The 18,379-nt window shown below is 37.2% G+C and overlaps 1 long non-coding RNA gene across 1 annotated transcript; it reads left to right on the top strand.

Moving 5' to 3' along the window:
- Positions 1-2,972: 2,972 nt before the first annotated feature.
- On the top strand, positions 2,973-16,743 carry LOC119529025. Its single transcript, XR_005215811.1, has 3 exons — positions 2,973-3,012; positions 8,088-8,157; positions 16,648-16,743. It is a non-coding gene; the product is annotated as an uncharacterized LOC119529025 (long non-coding RNA).
- The last annotated feature ends 1,636 nt before the right edge of the window (positions 16,744-18,379 follow it).

Below are 18,379 nucleotides of genomic sequence, written 5' to 3'. Positions count from 1 at the left end.
CAAAAACATATGAAGTAGCACAAAAAAATACTTTTCACAGTCTTTGCAAATCGGCACTGTATTGTCTGGTTCTCTGCTTCAGACTTTAGCCCTCATGTCAAGAACATCAGCCTGAGTTGAATGTGAAGTATAGGGTTCTCTCCTTTTCTGAGCCTGTGTCTTGTTTTTGGGTTGTGCTTTCTTATGTCCTTAGGAATTCCCCCATTTACAGGAATTTGAATGTCCCTTATACTCCTTATGAAATAGACTTTCTCCCTTTCTCAGGTGCTATATCATACGACTTAAAGCTAGTAGACCTCTGCCCCACTCCACTTCAACTTAATTGGTTTTTACACTTGTTTAGCTGCCTTCAACCTTCTTCTTCTTGTAGGGCAAGTTAAGTGAGGGCAAGTTGGAGAGGAGTTTCATGGTCTCTCAGTCTTTTAGGCTGCCACCCATTATACTGGTCCTAATGCAGACACCATGGTATGTTCATACGGATTACTCTACTCCCTTGGATCAGGGCAGGGACCCAAGGTGGGGATATAGGTTGACTCAACAGTGCACTGGGGAGGTGGTAGGGTGAGGCAAGCTTGGACACCACAAGCTGCTTGTCTCATTTTTTAGAGGTGCATTTTCTTGATTTGGCACTTGCCCAGTTACTGTATCTCTTTTAACTGTTTTCTGGGATTTTGAGGAAGAAGTCTCTGCCAAACTTTGGTAGTTTTTCAAAGATTCTTTGGGGGAACAGCAACCTGGAGCACCTAACTCTGCCATCTTTGTTGACAGGAATCTTATAGATTTTTAACTGTATATTTATTTTTATTTAGTTTGGTTTTAAAAAGGGTATTCATGTTTTTGGAAAACATATCTAAGGAAGAGTATTGAGTCCTAGTTTGAGACACATCCTGTTTCTCATTTATTTTTTATGTGTGAAGTTGAATGACGTTGAATGGACTATGTGTAGAATCTCTTCTAGTTCACACATTCTTCTAGTGTAGGAGGAGGAGAGCTCTCAATGATTTTGCTAAATTATATTTTCTGCCTCCTAGCTTCCTAATCTCAGATATTATTTTTCTCATTTCAGTCTTTTGATTCTCTAATATCTGTGATGTTATGAAAAAGAGATATAAAATATCAAATCAAAATATTAAATAATTCATTTAGATCTTTTGAAAAATGTGCCCCATAATACACTCTATATGAGTATGATCCAGGAAAAGAGTACTAATAGACAGTGACATGTTAAGAGTTGTAAAGTCAGTGTTCTAAACATTAGAGCACAATAGATGCATAGGAAAAGAAAATTTCAAAGCAAGATGTATATGTGCCAGCGTCCATGTTGGTTTGGGTTCTGGTTATCTCTTGTTGTATAACGAGCCACTCCAAAACTTAATGGCTTAAAAATAACAATTATTTATTTGGTTTTCAAGTCTTCAGGTGTCAACAGGGAAGGCACATGTTCACTCCACAGTCTCAGCTGGGGTGGCTTGACTGGGAAGTCAATGATCATTTCCACGATGACTGACTTATATCACTTACAAGTTGGTTTTCTCTATTGACAGGGAGTTCAGCTGGGGCTGAAGACTAAGGATCTGGTTTCTCTCCTCACATGAGTGGTGACTTCATTCCTGGAGTGAATGTCCCAAGAGTCAGTAAGTGTAAGTTGCTTGTTTTCTTAAGACTGCCATGTGGAAACTGGTACCGTATCACTTCTGATGTGTTCTGTAGTTCAGTCACAGAGCCAGATTTGAGGGGAGAGCATGTAGACCACACGTTTTGATTTGAGAAGTATCTAATAATTTGGAGGAACGTTTTATAATCAGCACATATTTCTTCAGTGAAAATAGTTTCATTGTTTTTATTCTGATATGTATTTTCATTGTAAAAATCCCAAACATGATAGAAAATTTCCAGGGCCCAAGTAAAATATAATTTGTAAAAAATCTAGGTCTGCTTTAGTAATACTGTCCTTTGTTATCTGTCCAGTCATAACTACTTTAATGCAGCCTTGAGATTCCTAACCATATATTTGTGTTTTATAAACAAAACATTTATATTTGAGAGTTAGTATGTTAATTCTTTATTCTTCCATTTAAGGCTTTTATTAATTATATTCAGGCTTGGAAGTGATGTGTGTGCACCCTGATCTTTCCATCTTCCATGACTTTTAAGTCTCTTTATACTGTCTGGTATTTGGGTTACTCTTCATAAACGGTTCTCCAGAGGAATAGTCAGGATCCCTGTTTAGGTATGGTGAAACCACTGGGAGTATAGCATTTAGGATTCAGAATCTTTATACTGAAAAAATACTTTGAAAATCACACAGTTTAAGTCTCCATCAACCAATTGCTTGAATTCCCTCTATAATATCTCTGCAAGTAGTTATCCAGTCTACACCAGAATAGCTCCAGTGATAGAATGCTTACCAGTTTTATGTGGTAGCCTGTTTAATCTTCAAACATTTCTGGATTTTAAAATGTTTTCTTTTATTGAGCTAAATTTGTCCTCCTGTAACTTCCTGACATTCCAAATATTCTAAACCCTTCTACCCATGGAAAGCTCTCAGAATTGAAAATATTTATCATGGCTCCTTCCTGCTCTACTGATTCCTATTACACCAAAATAAACAGTCTTATTTTTTCAACTTTTTGTCTTGGTAGTTTCAAATGGCTTTCCACCTGACCACTTACCTCTGAATATGTTCTGGTTTGTTGATGTTCTTCTTAAACACTGAATATTATTTAAGAACTGAACACAGCACTCCAGATACAGACTGTCAGGGAACCTTCCCATGATGATCTTAGCTGTTTACCTTCAATTTATAACAGGTTGCAAGGTGCCTGCTTGGAATTCCAATAATGTAGCCTTAGTAATATTTGCCCAATCTCTTACTCTCCCTCTTTTCAAGGCTCTGTCTGGACTGTAGAGTTTTAAATCTGGAAGAGGAAAAAGTCTGCCTTTTATTTCTAATGCATTAGAGACATCACTCCTTTTTCTTCTGGTCTATCCTTAATTTGTCAATCTTGAAAGGTAATGAACCACATAGGTTAAGTAACATTCTAACTGTCATTCCATTCTTTGTCAAGTTGTTTGAAAATAATTGTTTTGTAAGGTACACAAGCACCATAATAAAAGGTATACTTTTGTAAATCTGAAGGATAAATTAGTGAAGGATTTCTTAGCAATTATGGATGTTACATATTTTCAAGTGGCCAGGTAACTGCACAAAAACAAAGGTGTTTCAGTTTGCTAAAGCTGCCGGAATGCAATATACCAGAAATGGGTTGGCTTTTATAATGGGAATTTACTAGTTAACATATTTGCAGTTCTTAGGTCATGAAATTGTCCAAATTAAGGCATCAAGAGGAAAATACCTTATCTGAATAAAGGCAGCTGACATTCGGGGTACCTTTGTCACATAGGAAGGCACATGGCAACATCTGCTGATCTCCTGGCTTCTGATTTCAAAATGGCTCACTCGGCTCCTGTGGGTCTTCCTTGCTTCTCTGGATTTTATTTCTTGACTTCTCTGAGCTATCTTCAAAATGTCTCTGTCTTTTATCCTCTCATAGAGGACTCCAGCAAGGGGATTAAGGTCCAACTTGAATGAGCGGGGTCACATCTTCATGGAAACAACCTAATCAAATATTCTGCCCTCACAAGATTGAGGCATATCTGGGGTACATAATGGATTCAAACCAGCACAAAAAGAAAGGAATGACATCTGTATGTTGTTTTCTATGTTTTTTTTAAATTTTTTAATTTTTTTACACTTTTTATTGTGAAATATAACATATATAGAACACTGATAACTTTCAAAGTATGATATGACAAGTGAGAGCAAATTTCAAAGAATGTTATGGGTTAAATTTCCACAATTTCAGTTATTTCCTTATTGTGAAATATAACATATACACAGAAAGGTGATAACTTTCAAAGTACAATTTAACGAGTAGCTGTAGAGCAAATTTCAAAGAATGTTATGGGTTACATTTCCACCATTTCAGTTATTTCCTTCTAGCTAGTCTAATACCCTAGCATCTAAAAAAATTTATGTAAAGATTCAGTTTTTAAACTGTATGAACAATTGTTAAAATGACTGACTGGTCCCAAGCTGGAATTTTGAGTATAGAATTGGAATAGCCTTGATGGTGACATAGGATGACATGACATTCTTTGACTACCTTCAACTCCCCAGGTCAATTGATTTCTAATTATTTAAGTTAATAATAAGTTAAATTCCCTGAGTCAGTTGTGGACATGACCCTTCATGAAGCCAACATGGAGGAAATTTTTCCTGGTAATTTGTGTACCAGTTTGGATGTATTATGTCATCCCCCCAAAAGCCGTGCTCTCTGATGCAATCTTGTGTGGGCTGATGCTGACATTTTGGAGAACGCCATTTTGAAACAACCTGGGACACGCAGATGCCAGCCATGTGTCTTCCCAGCTAACAGGGGTTTTCTGGATGCCAATGGCCATCCTCCAGTGAATGTACTCTATTATTGATGCCTTACCTTGGATACTTTATGTCCTTAAGACTGTAACTTTGTAACCAGATAAACCCCCTTTATAAAAGCCAATCCATTTCTGGTGTTTTGCAAAATGGCAGCCTTAGCAAACTGGAATAATTTGTAATGGATTTATTTCAATTTACTTCTTTGTAAAGTTTGACAATCGTACATGATTAAGGATATACTTGATATATGTGTAGGTACAATATGAAGTTTCCTTTCTTAATGGTTAATTGATTTTGAGGGATGTTTTTAGTTTTGAAAATGTTAGAGTTGGTGGGAAGGGATACGGAAGGAGAATGATTAGGGCTGCAAAATGTGGTCCTTAGAGTTATCATTGATTCTATATAAAGATCACATCACCAGGGCCTTTTTGCAGTATGGTTAGAAAAAATATTAGGGCCCTGTGACAAGTTAAACTGTTATTATAAAACAATTTTATACTCTGCCTCTACTGACCATGGAATGCAGAGATTTGTATTTATTGCTTCATCAACCACTGATCTGTTAGCCCCTTCTCAGAAAGCCTTCAAAAAGCATGTTCTTACTGTACTTCTTAAATGCTATAAACAGAAAACTAAAATCTTCTGCAGTGGAAATGGTGGTAGAAAGATTTGCTTCAGATTGCTATGAAAGTTTCAGCCAATAAGCTGCTCCTGTTTCTCTGAGGTGAGGCCGTTTTGAATTTGCCAACCCAAAGTATAAGTGCATCTGTTACTGGTTTGTCCTAGAGAGCTCTTTCCTGTTTGAAACTGGTAACTTATTTTGTAAATTGTTCATGAAAAAATAAAATGTACTTAACATACAAAACATGAATCTGAGAAGTACATTTCTGAAAAGAAAGTTGAAGAGCAAAATGTACAATATTTGGGGGTAATGTTAGGAGTTCCTTTGTTTCTTTTTATACATTTTTATGCTCTGCATGAAACATGTTTAGTTTTAATAGATATCAGATAGCATTATTCTGTGAATGTGAAGCAGAACAACTGAAATTTTAGTCTGAGCTACGTAGAAATATAAAATCTCAGATTTGAATTCTCTAGCTTTTTGTTCAAGGGTCATTTGTATCTCTTTAAAAACATTTCTAGAGGTGAAAAACTTTCTGTCCCATACTGTGGGTAGCTTCCTTTTTGGACAATTGTAGTTGAAAGCCATTTCTCACACTGAATTAAATATGACGTCCTATAACTTTTACCTTTTAACTCTGATTTTGATCTTTCTACCTGATGGCTCTTTACATATTTGATGATAATCAGTATGCATTCTTAAATTTTCTTTGGCTTAAAACAGACAAATTTCCTTCAGTCTTTTTCATATGACACACTTTTGATTTATATTTGACCTCTTCTAATCACAATTCCTCTTAAAATATTTTACTAATATTGCCTTTGGACATTTGGGATATTATCATGAGGAGTCAGTGATTTTCCTGACAAAGTAATTTTCATTTAATTAAAATGAAAATTTTTTTCTAATTAATTTCATGTAACTTGGTGTCCATCTTGCTAAGGTCAGATGCTGGAAATCAATTAACACCTAAAAGAATTCAAGTTATGCGCACGGGAGAATGTTAACCAGAAATAAAATACAAGATTCATGGTGGTTGTTTCTTCAAAATTTGAAGTAGAGGCAGCCTACTGCAAAGATGGCCCAGGCAGTTGTCCACATGGAGTGATTTCAGGCTACTGGGAAGGACTATTCGCTATCTGAATCTCCTCCTTTGAGTTTAGCTTCTTTTGTTGCAATAGAAACTGTCTCTATCAAAAAGTAAAAAATAAAGTTTATTGCAAGACTGTGGAGTAACACTTAGAAATGAAAGGCACAGAAGCACAGGAACCAGAGAAACCCCGGAGATATAGAGGAAGAAGGAAAGCATAATCAATTCAGACTGCTTCTGTCAATGCTGGGATGGAAACCAAACACTGCCGGTCTTTGAGACAATCTGCTCAAGACCGAATATGTAGAGGAGACAAAGTGACTGTGATGGACAGTCCCACCATACCTGCATTTAAGGGGTAGGATAGCATCCCAAGGCAGAATCTTAGTGTTGGACAGGGAAAAGCAGTACATGAATACTGTATTCCCAAAACTTACTTCTGGAAACTCCTAATCCCTTTAATAGGAGTGAAGCTCTCAATTTTATATGGAGATGTATTTTATTTGAAAAGAAAATACATATGAAAGGTCATAGTGACAATTTTAGTCTAAGTTTTAAAGAAGGGTAAAGAGATCCTCTGCTAAGAATTTTATTAACGTGGAAGGAGAAACCTGTGCATTGAGCCCCTTGTATCAGGTGATACAGCCCTTTGGGAAGGGCTCCACAGGGGAGCTCTAAAATAAACCAATTGTTTTAATCTTTTGCCTTGATCGTCTCCTAAAGCAAGTCTTTACTGTGATATTTGTATTAATATAAAGGGTTGCCATTTAAAACTCACTCTGGAGGAGTTTATCACCACTGTTTGATGGTGGCTCTAGATCCTACTTCTGCTTGCCAATTTGTGTTGCTCAGGGGTCTGGGTTCACTTTACCCTGCCACGAGAATTGTGGTTAATTTGGAATAGAGAGAAGATGACAGCTAAGTTATGGGCTCGCAGTTCTTGCTGGGAATAGCTACAGGAAGTAGATCAAAGAGACTGTGTAGATCGTAAGGCCAGGCTGGCAGAATCTTGCCAATTATTCCTGATTAAAGTAATTATCATATATTGATGGTCTTGCTGTACAGAAGTGGGCAGGTAAGGTTTGAAAGGGGCTATTCTCTTTAAGGAAAGAGGAAAAGCTGTGGTTTGAGGATGCTGCACTTTCAAGTAGATGAAGTTAGAAAGTAACTTTATTTTAGCATTTGGTTTTGAAAAATAGGTTAATTGAAATAATGAAAAAAATGATGATGAATGAATCATAGAAACTAATCATTATATTCTTTCTGAATCCAAGATAAAATTTTATAGGATAGCACATGGCTCTACTTTGCCAGTTTAAGGGAACTGTAGAGTAGCCACACAGGAAGCTTACAGCTAAACCTGGCAAGGACACAAGTGATGAGTGTTTCTTTTAGTAACGATGGGAAACTGGAAAAGTCATACTGATTTTTGTCCTGGCCTAGTGGCAAACAACTGGAATGGAAACAAATATGTTTTGTTCTGTCTATATCCATACATTTCTTCTACTGCATTGGACCCCGATGGGCCATTTTGCTTGTGAATATCCTTTGTGTCTGGGGAAGGAGTCAACTACATTTTGAGGGAAAATATACCCTAGGTGGCTCACTTCGTTCTCTTGAAATACAAAAGAAAAATCTTATTCATGTGTATGAAAATTTATGACATCCAGCATTTAATCACTCCAAATTGCTACTAATTCTTATGCCTATGCTTTGCCAAGACCCTGATAGCTATCTAATGTTCATCGTGATGCCCAGAGGCAGTACACTATTCTCAAATGTCTTCATAATGCTCAAAGAATGATTGGATTGTGTTCATAATAGTAGAGTTGTCATTTTATTGTTCTAATTACTTGAATATTGCTACTTCATTTTAAAGATATGATTAAAAAGAACAACTAATTAAAAATACCATATTCCATTTTTGGTAACAGAATTTACTGGAAAATGCCAGAAGCCTAACTGAGCAAGCAGCCAAGTGCTTGGAGGCTGAACTTACCTGAGGTTGTGCATAAATTATATCTGGTACAATCTACATATATTCACCTATCATATTTGTTCCCAAATTATAATATAGGGCCTCCAGTCTTGTAAATGCAAGATGATTTTATTTATCCTTATAAGGGGAGGTACAGTCCAATCAGTGCAAAGTCTTCTTCAAGGAGATGGCCAGTTACTGTCATCTAAAAATCATGATTAGTGAAACAAACTAAAGTCCTCGCTACAGAATCTCATCTCAAGGACATAATTGATATTCTTCATTTCCATCCTCCACTATCCAATTTATATTTCCCTTACCCTTGTCCAAAACTTTGGCTAGGCTACGTTGTTTTTCTGATGGGGTGACCTAGATACTCATCTGAAGTCTAAACTCTTAGTTACTCCTCTTTTCTTTTGTTGTTACTACAACTATCACTTTAAAGTTATCATGAGGAGGCGGGGCAAGATGGCAGACTGGTGAGCTGTAAGTTTTAGTTACTCCTCCAGGAAAGTAGGTAAAAAGCCAGGAACTGCGTGGACTGGACACCACAGAGCAATCTGTCTTTGGGCATACTTCATACAACACTCATGAAAACGTGGAACTGCTGAGATCAGCGAAATCTGTAAGTTTTTGCGGCCAGGGGACCCGCGCCCCTCCCTGCCAGGCTCAGTCCCGGGGGAGGAGGGGCTGTCAGCTCCGGGAAGGAGAAGGGAGAACTGCAGTGGCTGCTCTTATCGGAAACTCATTCTACTGATTCAAACTCCAACCATAGATAGACTGAGACCAGACACCAGAGACTCTGAGAGCAGCCAGCCCAGCAGAGAGGAGACAGGCATAGAAAAAAAACAACACGAAAAACTCCAAAATAAAAGCAGAGGATTTTTGAAGTTCTGGTGAACACAGAAAGGGGAAGGGCGGAGCTCAGGCCTTGAGGCGCATATGCAAATCCCGAAGAAAAGCTGATCTCTCTGCCCTGTGGACCTTTCCTTAATGGCCCTGGTTGCTTTGTCTATTAGCATTTCAATAACCCATTAGATCTCTGAGGAGGGCTGTTTTTTTTTTGTTTTTGTTTTTGTTTTTTTTTTTTTTTAAATCCTTTTTTCTTTTTCTAAAACAATTACTCTAAGAAGCCCAATACAGAAAGCTTCAAAGAATTGCAATTTGGGCACGTCAAGTCAAGAGCAGAACTAAGAGAGCTCTGAGACAAAAGGCAATAATCCAGTGGCTGAGAAAATTCACTAAACAACACAACTTCCCAAGAAAAGGGGGGTGTCCGCTCACAGCCACCATCCTGGTGGACAGGAAACACTCCTGCCCATCGCCAGCCCCATAGCCCAGAGCTGCCCCAGACAACCCAGTGTGATGGAAGTGCTTCAAATAACAGGCACACACCACAAAACTGGGCGTGGACGTTAGCCTTCCCTGCAACCTCAGCTGAATGTCCCAGAGCTGGGAAGGTGGAGCAGTGTGAATTAACAAAGCCCCATTCAGCCATCATTTGAGCAGACTGGGAGCCTCCCTACACAGCCCAGCAGCCCAGAACTGCCCTGGGGGGACGGCACTCACCTGTGACATAGCACAGTCATCCCTCAACAGAGGACCCGGGGTGCACGGCCTGGAAGAGGGGCCCACTTGCAAGTCTCAGGAGCCATACGCCAATACCAAAGACTTGTGGGTCAGTGGCAGAGACAAACTGTGGCAGGACTGAACTGAAGGATTAGACTATTGCAGCAGCTTTAAAACTCTAGGATCATCAGGAAGATTTGATTGTTAGGGCCACCCCCCCTCCCCGACTGCCCAGAAACACGCCCCACATACAGGGCAGGCAACACCAACTACACACGCAAGCTTGGTACACCAATTGGGCCCCACAAGACTCACTCCCCCACTCACCAAAAAGGCTAAGCAGGGGAGAACTGGCTTGTGGAGAACAGGTGGCTCGTGGACGCCACCTGCTGGTTAGTTAGAGAAAGTGTACTCCACGAAGCTGTAGATCTGATAAATTAGAGATAAGGACTTCAATAGGTCTACAAACCCTAAAAGAACCCTATCAAGTTCAGCAAATGCCACGAGGCCAAAAACAACAGAAAATTATAAAGCATATGAAAAAACCAGACGATATGGATAACCCAAGCCCAAGCACCCAAATCAAAAGACCAGAAGAGACACAGCACCTAGAGCAGCTACTCAAAGAACTAAAGATGAACAATGAGACCATAGTACGGGATATGAAGGAAATCAAGAAGACCCTAGAAGAGCATAAAGAAGACATTGCAAGACTAAATAAAAAAATGGATGATCTTATGGAAATTAAAGAAACTGTTGACCAAATTAAAAAGATTCTGGGCACTCATAGTACAAGACTAGAGGAAGTTGAACAACGAATCAGTGACCTGGAAGATGACAGAATGGAAAATGAAAGCATAAAAGAAAGAATGGGGAAAAAAATTGAAAAAATCGAAATGGACCTCAGGGATATGATAGATAATATGAAACATCCAAATATAAGACTCATTGGTGTCCCAGAAGGGGAAGAAAAGGGTAAAGGTCTAGGAAGAGTATTCAAAGAAATTGTTGGGGAAAACTTCCCAAATCTTCTAAACAACATAAATACACAAATCATAAATGCTCAGCGAACTCCAAATAGAATAAATCCAAATAAACCCGCCCCGAGACACATTCTGATCACACTGTCAAGCACGGAAGAGAAGGAGCAAGTTCTGAAAGCAGCAAGAGAAAAGCAATTCACCACATACAAAGGAAACAGCATAAGACTAAGTAGTGACTACTCAGCAGCCACCATGGAGGCAAGAAGGCAGTGGCACGATATATTTAAAATTCTGAGAGAGAAAAATTTCCTACCAAGAATTCTTTATCCAGCAAAGCTCTCCTTCAAATCTGAGGGAGAGCTTAAATTTTTTACAGACAAACAAATGCTGAGATAATTTGCTAACAAGAGACCTGCCCTACTGGAGATACTAAAGGGAGCTCTACAGACAGAGAAACAAAGAAAGGACAGAGAGACTTGGAGAAAGGTTCAGTACTAAAGAGATTCGGTATGGGTACAATAAAGGATATTAATAGAGAGAGGGAAAAATATGGCAAACATAAACCAAAGGATAAGATGGCCGATTCAAGAAATGCCTTCACGGTTTTAACGTTGAATGTAAATGGATTAAACTCCCCAATTAAAAGATATAGATTCGCAGAATGGATCAAAAAAAATGAACCATCAATATGTTGCATACAAGAGACTCATCTTAGACACAGGGACACAAAGAAACTGAAAGTGAAAGGATGGAAAAAAATATTTCATGCAAGCTACAGCCAAAAGAAAGCAGGTGTAGCAATATTAATCTCAGATAAAATAGACTTCAAATGCAGGGATGTTTTGAGAGACAAAGAAGGCCACTACATACTAATAAAAGGGGCAATTCAGAAAGAAGAAATAACAATCGTAATTGTCTATGCACCCAATCAAGGTGCCACAAAATACATGAGAGAAACAGTGGCAAAACTAAAGGAAGCAATTGATGTTTCCACAATAATTGTGGGAGACTTCAACACATCACTCTCTCCTATAGATAGATCAACCAGACAGAAGACCAATAAGGAAATTGAAAACCTAAACAATCTGATAAATGAATTAGATTTAACAGACATCTACAGGACATTACATCCCAAATCACCAGGATACACATACTTTTCTAGTGCTCACGGTACTTTCTCCAGAATAGATCATATGCTGGGACATAAAACAAGCCTCAATAAATTTAAAAAGATTGAAATTATTCAAAGCACATTCTCTGACCACAATGGAATACAATTAGAAGTCAATAACCATCAGAGACTTAGAAAATTCACAAATACCTGGAGGTTAAACAACACATTCCTAAACAATCAGTGGGTTAAAGAAGAAATAGCAAGAGAAATTGCTAAATATATAGAGACGAATGAAAATGAGAACACAACATACCAAAACCTATGGGATGCCGCAAAAGCAGGGCTAAGGGGGAAATTTATAGCACTAAATGCATATATTAAAAAGGAAGAAAGAGCCAAAATCAAAGAACTAATGGATCAACTGAAGAAGCTAGAAAATGAACAGCAAACCAATCCTAAACCAAGTAGAAGAAAAGAAATAACAAGGATTAAAGCAGAAATAAATGACATAGAGAACAAAAAAGAATAGAGAGGATAAATATCACCAAAAGTTGGTTCTTTGAGAAGATCAACAAGATTGACAAGCCCCTAGCTAGACTGACAAAATCAAAAAGAGAGAAGACCCATATAAACAAAATAATGAATGAAAAAGTTGACATAACTGCAGATCCTGAAGAAATTAAAAAAATTATAAGAGGATATTATGAACAACTGTATGGCAACAAACTGGATAATGTAGAAGAAATGGACAATTTCCTGGAAACATATGAACAACCTAGACTGACCAGAGAAGAAATAGAAGACCTCAACCAACCCATCACAAGCAAAGAGATCCAATCAGTCATCAAAAATCTTCCCACAAATAAATGCCCAGGGCCAGATGGCTTCACAGGGGAATTCTACCAAACTTTCCAGAAAGAACTGACACCAATCTTACTCAAACTCTTTCAAAACATTGAAAAAAATGGAACACTACCTAACTCATTTTATGAAGCTAACATCAATCTAATACCAAAACCAGGCAAAGATGCTACAAAAAAGGAAAACTACCAGCCAATCTCCCTAATGAATATAGATGCAAAAATCCTCAACAAAATACTTGCAAATCGAATCCAAAGACACATTAAAAAAATCATACACCATGACCAAGTGGGGTTCATTCCAGGCATGCAAGGATGGTTCAACATAAGAAAAACAATCAATGTATTACAACACATTAAAAACTCGAAAGGGAAAAATCAATTGATCATCTCAATAGATGCTGAAAAAGCATTTGACAAAATCCAACATCCCTTTTTGATAAAAACACTTCAAAAGGTAGGAATTGAAGGAAACTTCCTCAACATGATAAAGAGCATATATGAAAAACCCACAGCCATCATAGTACTCAATGGTGAGAGACTGAAAGCCTTCCCTCTAAGATCAGGAACAAGACAAGGATGCCCGCTGTCACCACTGTTATTCAACATTGTGCTGGAAGTGCTAGCCAGGGCAATCCGGCAAGACAAAGAAATAAAAGGCATCCAAATTGGAAAAGAAGAAGTAAAACTGTCATTGTTTGCAGATGATATGATCTTATATCTAGAAAACCCTGAGAAATCAACGATACACCTACTAGAGCTAATAAACAAATTTAGCAAAGTAGCGGGATACAAGATTAATGCACATAAGTCAGTAATGTTTCTATATGCTAGAAATGAACAAACGGAAGAGACACTCAAGAAAAAGATACCATTTTCAATAGCAACTAAAAAAATCAATTACCTAGGAATAAACTTAACCAAAGATGTAAAAGACCTATACAAAGAAAACTACATAACTCTACTAAAAGAAATAGAAGGGGACCTTAAAAGATGGAAAAATATTCCATGTTCATGGATAGGAAGGCTAAATGTCATTAAGATGTCAATTCTACCCAAACTCATCTACAGATTCAATGCAATCCCAATCAAAATTCCAACAACCTACTTTGCAGACTTGGAAAAGCTAGTTATCAAATTTATTTGGAAAGGGAAGATGCCTCGAATTGCTAAAGACACTCTAAAAAAGAAAAACGAAGTGGGAGGACTTACACTCCCTGACTTTGAAGCTTATTATAAAGCCACAGTTGCCAAAACAGCATGGTACTGGCACAAAGATAGACATATAGATCAATGGAATCGAATTGAGAATTCAGAGATAGACCCTCAGATCTATGGCCGACTGATCTTTGATAAGGCCCCCAAAGTCACCGAACTGAGCCATAATGGTCTTTTCAACAAATGGAGCTGGGAGAGTTGGATATCCATATCCAAAAGAATGAAAGAGGACCCCTACCTCACCCCCTACACAAAAATCAACTCAAAATGGACCAAAGATCTCAATATAAAAGAAAGTACCATAAAACTCCTAGAAGATAATGTAGGAAAACATCTTCAAGACCTTGTATTAGGAGGCCACTTCCTAGACTTTACACCCAAAGCACAAGCAACAAAAGAGAAAATAGATAAATGGGAACTCCTGAAGCTTAGAAATTTCTGCACCTCAAAGGAATTTCTCAAAAAGGTAAAGAGGCAGCCAACTCAATGGGAAAAAATTTTTGGAAACCATGTATCTGACAAAAGACTGATATCTTGCATATACAAAGAAATCCTACAACTCAATGACAATAGTACAGACAGCCCAATTATAAAATGGGCAAAAGATATGAAAAGACAGTTCTCTGAAGAGGAAATACAAATTGCCAAGAAACACATGAAAAAATGTTCAGCTTCACTAGCTATTAGAGAGATGCAAATTAAAACCACAATGAGATACCATCTAACACCGGTTAGAATGGCTGCCATGAAACAAACAGGAAACTACAAATGCTGGAGGGGATGTGGAGAAATTGGAACTCTTATTCATTGTTGGTGGGACTGTATAATGGTTCAGCCACTCTGGAAGTCAGTCTGGCAGTTCCTTAGAAAACTAGATATAGAGCTACCATTCGATCCAGCGATTGCACTTCTCGGTATATACCCGGAAGATCGGAAAGCAGTGACACGAACAGATATCTGCACGCCAATGTTCATAGCAGCATTATTCACAATTGCCAAGAGATGGAAACAACCCAAATGTCCTTCAACAGATGAGTGGATAAATAAAATGTGGTATATGCACACGATGGAATACTACGCGGCAGTAAGAAGGAACGATCTGGTGAAACATATGACAACATGGATGAACCTTGAAGACATAATGCTGAGCGAAATAAGCCAGGCACAAAAAGAGAAATATTATATGCTACCACTAATGTGAACTTTGAAAAATGTAAAACAAATGGTTTATAATGTAGAATGTAGGGGAACTAGCAGTAGAGAGCAATTAAGGAAGGGGGAACAATAATCCAAGAAGAACAGATAAGCTATTTAACGTTCTGGGGATGCCCAGAAATGACTATGGTCTGTTAATTTCTGATGGATGTAGTAGGAACAAGTTCACTGAAATGTTGCTATATTATGTAACTTTCTTGGGGTAAAGTAGGAACATGTTGGAAGTTAAGCAGTTATCTTAGGTTAGTTGTTTTTTTCTTACTCCCTTGTTATGGTCTCTTTGAAATGTTCTTTTATTGTATGTTTGTTTTCTTTTTAACTTTTTTTTTCACACAGTTGATTTAAAAAAGAAGGGAAAGCTAAAAAAAAAAAAAAGAAAAAAGAAAAAAGACAAAGAAGGAAAAAAAAAAAAAGATGTAGTGCCCCCTTGAGGAGCCTGTGGAGAATGCAGGGGTATTCGCCTACCCCACCTCCATGGTTGCTAACATGACCACAGACATAGGGGACTGGTGGTTTGATGGGTTGAGCCCTCTACCATAAGTTTTACCCTTGGGAAGACGGTTGCTGCAAAGGAGAGGCTAGGCCTCCCTATATTTGTGCCTAAGAGTCTCCTCCTGAGTGCCTCTTTGTTGCTCAGATGTGGCCCTCTCTCTCTGGCTAAGCCAACTTGAAAGGTGAAATCACTGCCCTCCCCCCTACGTGGGACCAGACACCCAGGGGAGTGAATCTCCCTGGCAACGTGGAATATGACTCCCGGAGAGGAATGTAGACCCGGCATCGTGGGATGAAGAACATCTTCTTGACCAAAAGGGGGATGTGAAAGGAAATGAAATAAGCTTCAGTGGCAGAGAGATTCCAAAACGAGCCGAGAGATCACTCTGGTGGGCACTCTTACGCACACTTTAGACAACCTTTTTTAGGTTCTAAAGAATTGGGGTAGCTGGTGGTGGATACCTGAAACTATTAAACTACAACCCAGAACCCATGAATCTCGAAGACAGTTGTATAAAAATGTAGCTTATGAGGGGTGACAATGGGATTGGGAATGCCATAAGGACCAAACTCCACTTTGTCTAGTTTATGGATGGATGTGTAGAAAAGTAGGGGAAGGAAAGAAACAGACAAAGGTACCCAGTGTTCTTTTTTACTTCAATTGCTCTTTTTCACTCTAATTATTATTCTTGTTATTTTTGTTTGTGTGCTAATGAAGGTGTCAGGGATTGATTTAGGTGATGAATGTACAACTATGTAATGGTACTGTAAACAATCGAAAGTACAATTTGTTTTGTATGACTGCGTGGTATGTGAATATATCTCAATAAAATGATGATTAAAAAAAAAAGTTATCATGTGATACAGAAGTACTAAGAAGTGCAGCTTATACAAAATAAATACACCTGACTAAACTATATAATGCTCGTCATTCAGTTAAAGTAGGATAATAGAAAAAGAATTAGGTTACACAATTTTGTAGCACAATACAAGGTAGTAGCTATTTAAACATTTATTTGAATTGCTCTTATATATGCCTTAATTTCAGACTTATTTTGGATATAGTTTTTCAGAATTGATGGTCATCACAAAATCCAAATATGATGAGAAGGAAGTATCCTAACAGAAGCTATAAAAGCAAACTGAAATACAGAAAAACCCTAACAGAAGCTTTAAAATATGAAAATTAAACACTGATGGATAAATCATAAAGGTAAGGAAATGAATAACAGTAGCCAAGAAAATGTATATAATAAAAATTCATAGGAAGATATAATGAAGACTTTGAGAATCAGGACAATGTGAATCAGGAAGTAAAAAGCAGATGAAAGAGGAAAGCAGTTGTGAAGAATGACACAATTTATGTGGTCAGTAGAGCATACCCAAAGGTCAGACCAACTCTATCTTGATGAATCATTCGCTTCAATAAGTCTTACGATTTTTTAATTGTAACTTGTCACTTTAAGTGATAATTTAATGCAATGATATTCAATAAAAGGGAGCTTGATTTTTCGAAGTTGAGATCTGAATAGAATTTACTGTGACTCAAACAGAACATACAAGAGACAAAAGAGAAGATTTTGAAATGGATATTTTGAAAGCAAAAAAATCAAACTGTTACTAGTGTCACTCATTTCAACACTAAAGGTTGCATGGATTGTTGCACTTATATCAGACAGTTTTCAGATTGGGTGATTATATTGCGAACCTGAAAAGACATGAAGACTCTAAGCACAAGAGCACAAAAAGGTTATGTTTACTAGAATTATATAGAAATTAAATAAAAATACACTAGAAGACTAGAAGAGCATCTTAAAAGACAGGTAAGTAAGCATATTCATTCTTTTAAAGGGCTAAAAAGTAATTACTGTTATTAAAATTTCAATTGAAAGAAGTTTGCTCTGATGGAAAGTGTTATTCTTCAAATATAGGAGAGGTTATGGTTATCATCAAACTAATTACTGAATGTGATTCATTTTTTTTATCTTGACAATTTTGGAAAATACCAAACCAAAAAAAGGGAATTTATCCTAGACAGTTTTTGAAGAATTAATTGATACAATGGGAGAAAAGGTATACAAAATAAAGTAAACAAAATAAATAAAATAGACACCAAATTCCACACCAATATTGTAGTTTCTACACCAGATTGCAATACAAATGCTTAGAAATGATTTTTAACTTTTTTTTTAGCAATTGAAAAATAGCAATCTGTTGCTTTAGTTGATGAAATAGAATAAATTCTAGATGATTATAATCAGCCATGAGCAAAACTACTGGTAATTCTGACAGCACAGCTGCCATGATAGGTGAGAACAGAAGATTGTAAATACACTTTAAAAAATCCATAAATTCACAAAAAGCTCATTTCCTTAATCCTGTTGGAGCCAAAGCTGCCTCAACAGGCCCTAAAAATGTTTACTACTCAGATTATCTTGTGACAGTTTTCTGGTTTGCCCTATAGAAGGCACAGTTTCAACTCATGAGCCGACTTGAATTTCTCAAGCCTTCCAACATGGGTATAACAGCATTTAAAAATTTTGAAAATATTTTTGAAGACTTAGAAGAGAAACCAAAACACAAACTAGGTGCAAAAAAGTTATTGAAAAGCTGATAAAGCTTAAATTTTGTCTGCATTTTGGAAATATATTAGGATGTTTCAATGAAACAGGTGAAAATTTATAGACTACTGGTTAGAACATTTATGAAATGGATTTTCTATCAAATTTAAATTTATTTTTAAAGCAAAGGAGAAAATGAAGATAAAAATGTAAGGTATAAGAAATAAAAATGATAA

Source organism: Choloepus didactylus, chromosome 3 (assembly GCF_015220235.1).
Source record: "Choloepus didactylus isolate mChoDid1 chromosome 3, mChoDid1.pri, whole genome shotgun sequence".
Taxonomy (NCBI): Eukaryota; Metazoa; Chordata; class Mammalia; order Pilosa; family Megalonychidae; genus Choloepus; species Choloepus didactylus.
The sequence above is the reverse complement of the archived record's forward strand: the minus strand, read 5'-3'. Positions and strand labels throughout refer to the sequence as shown.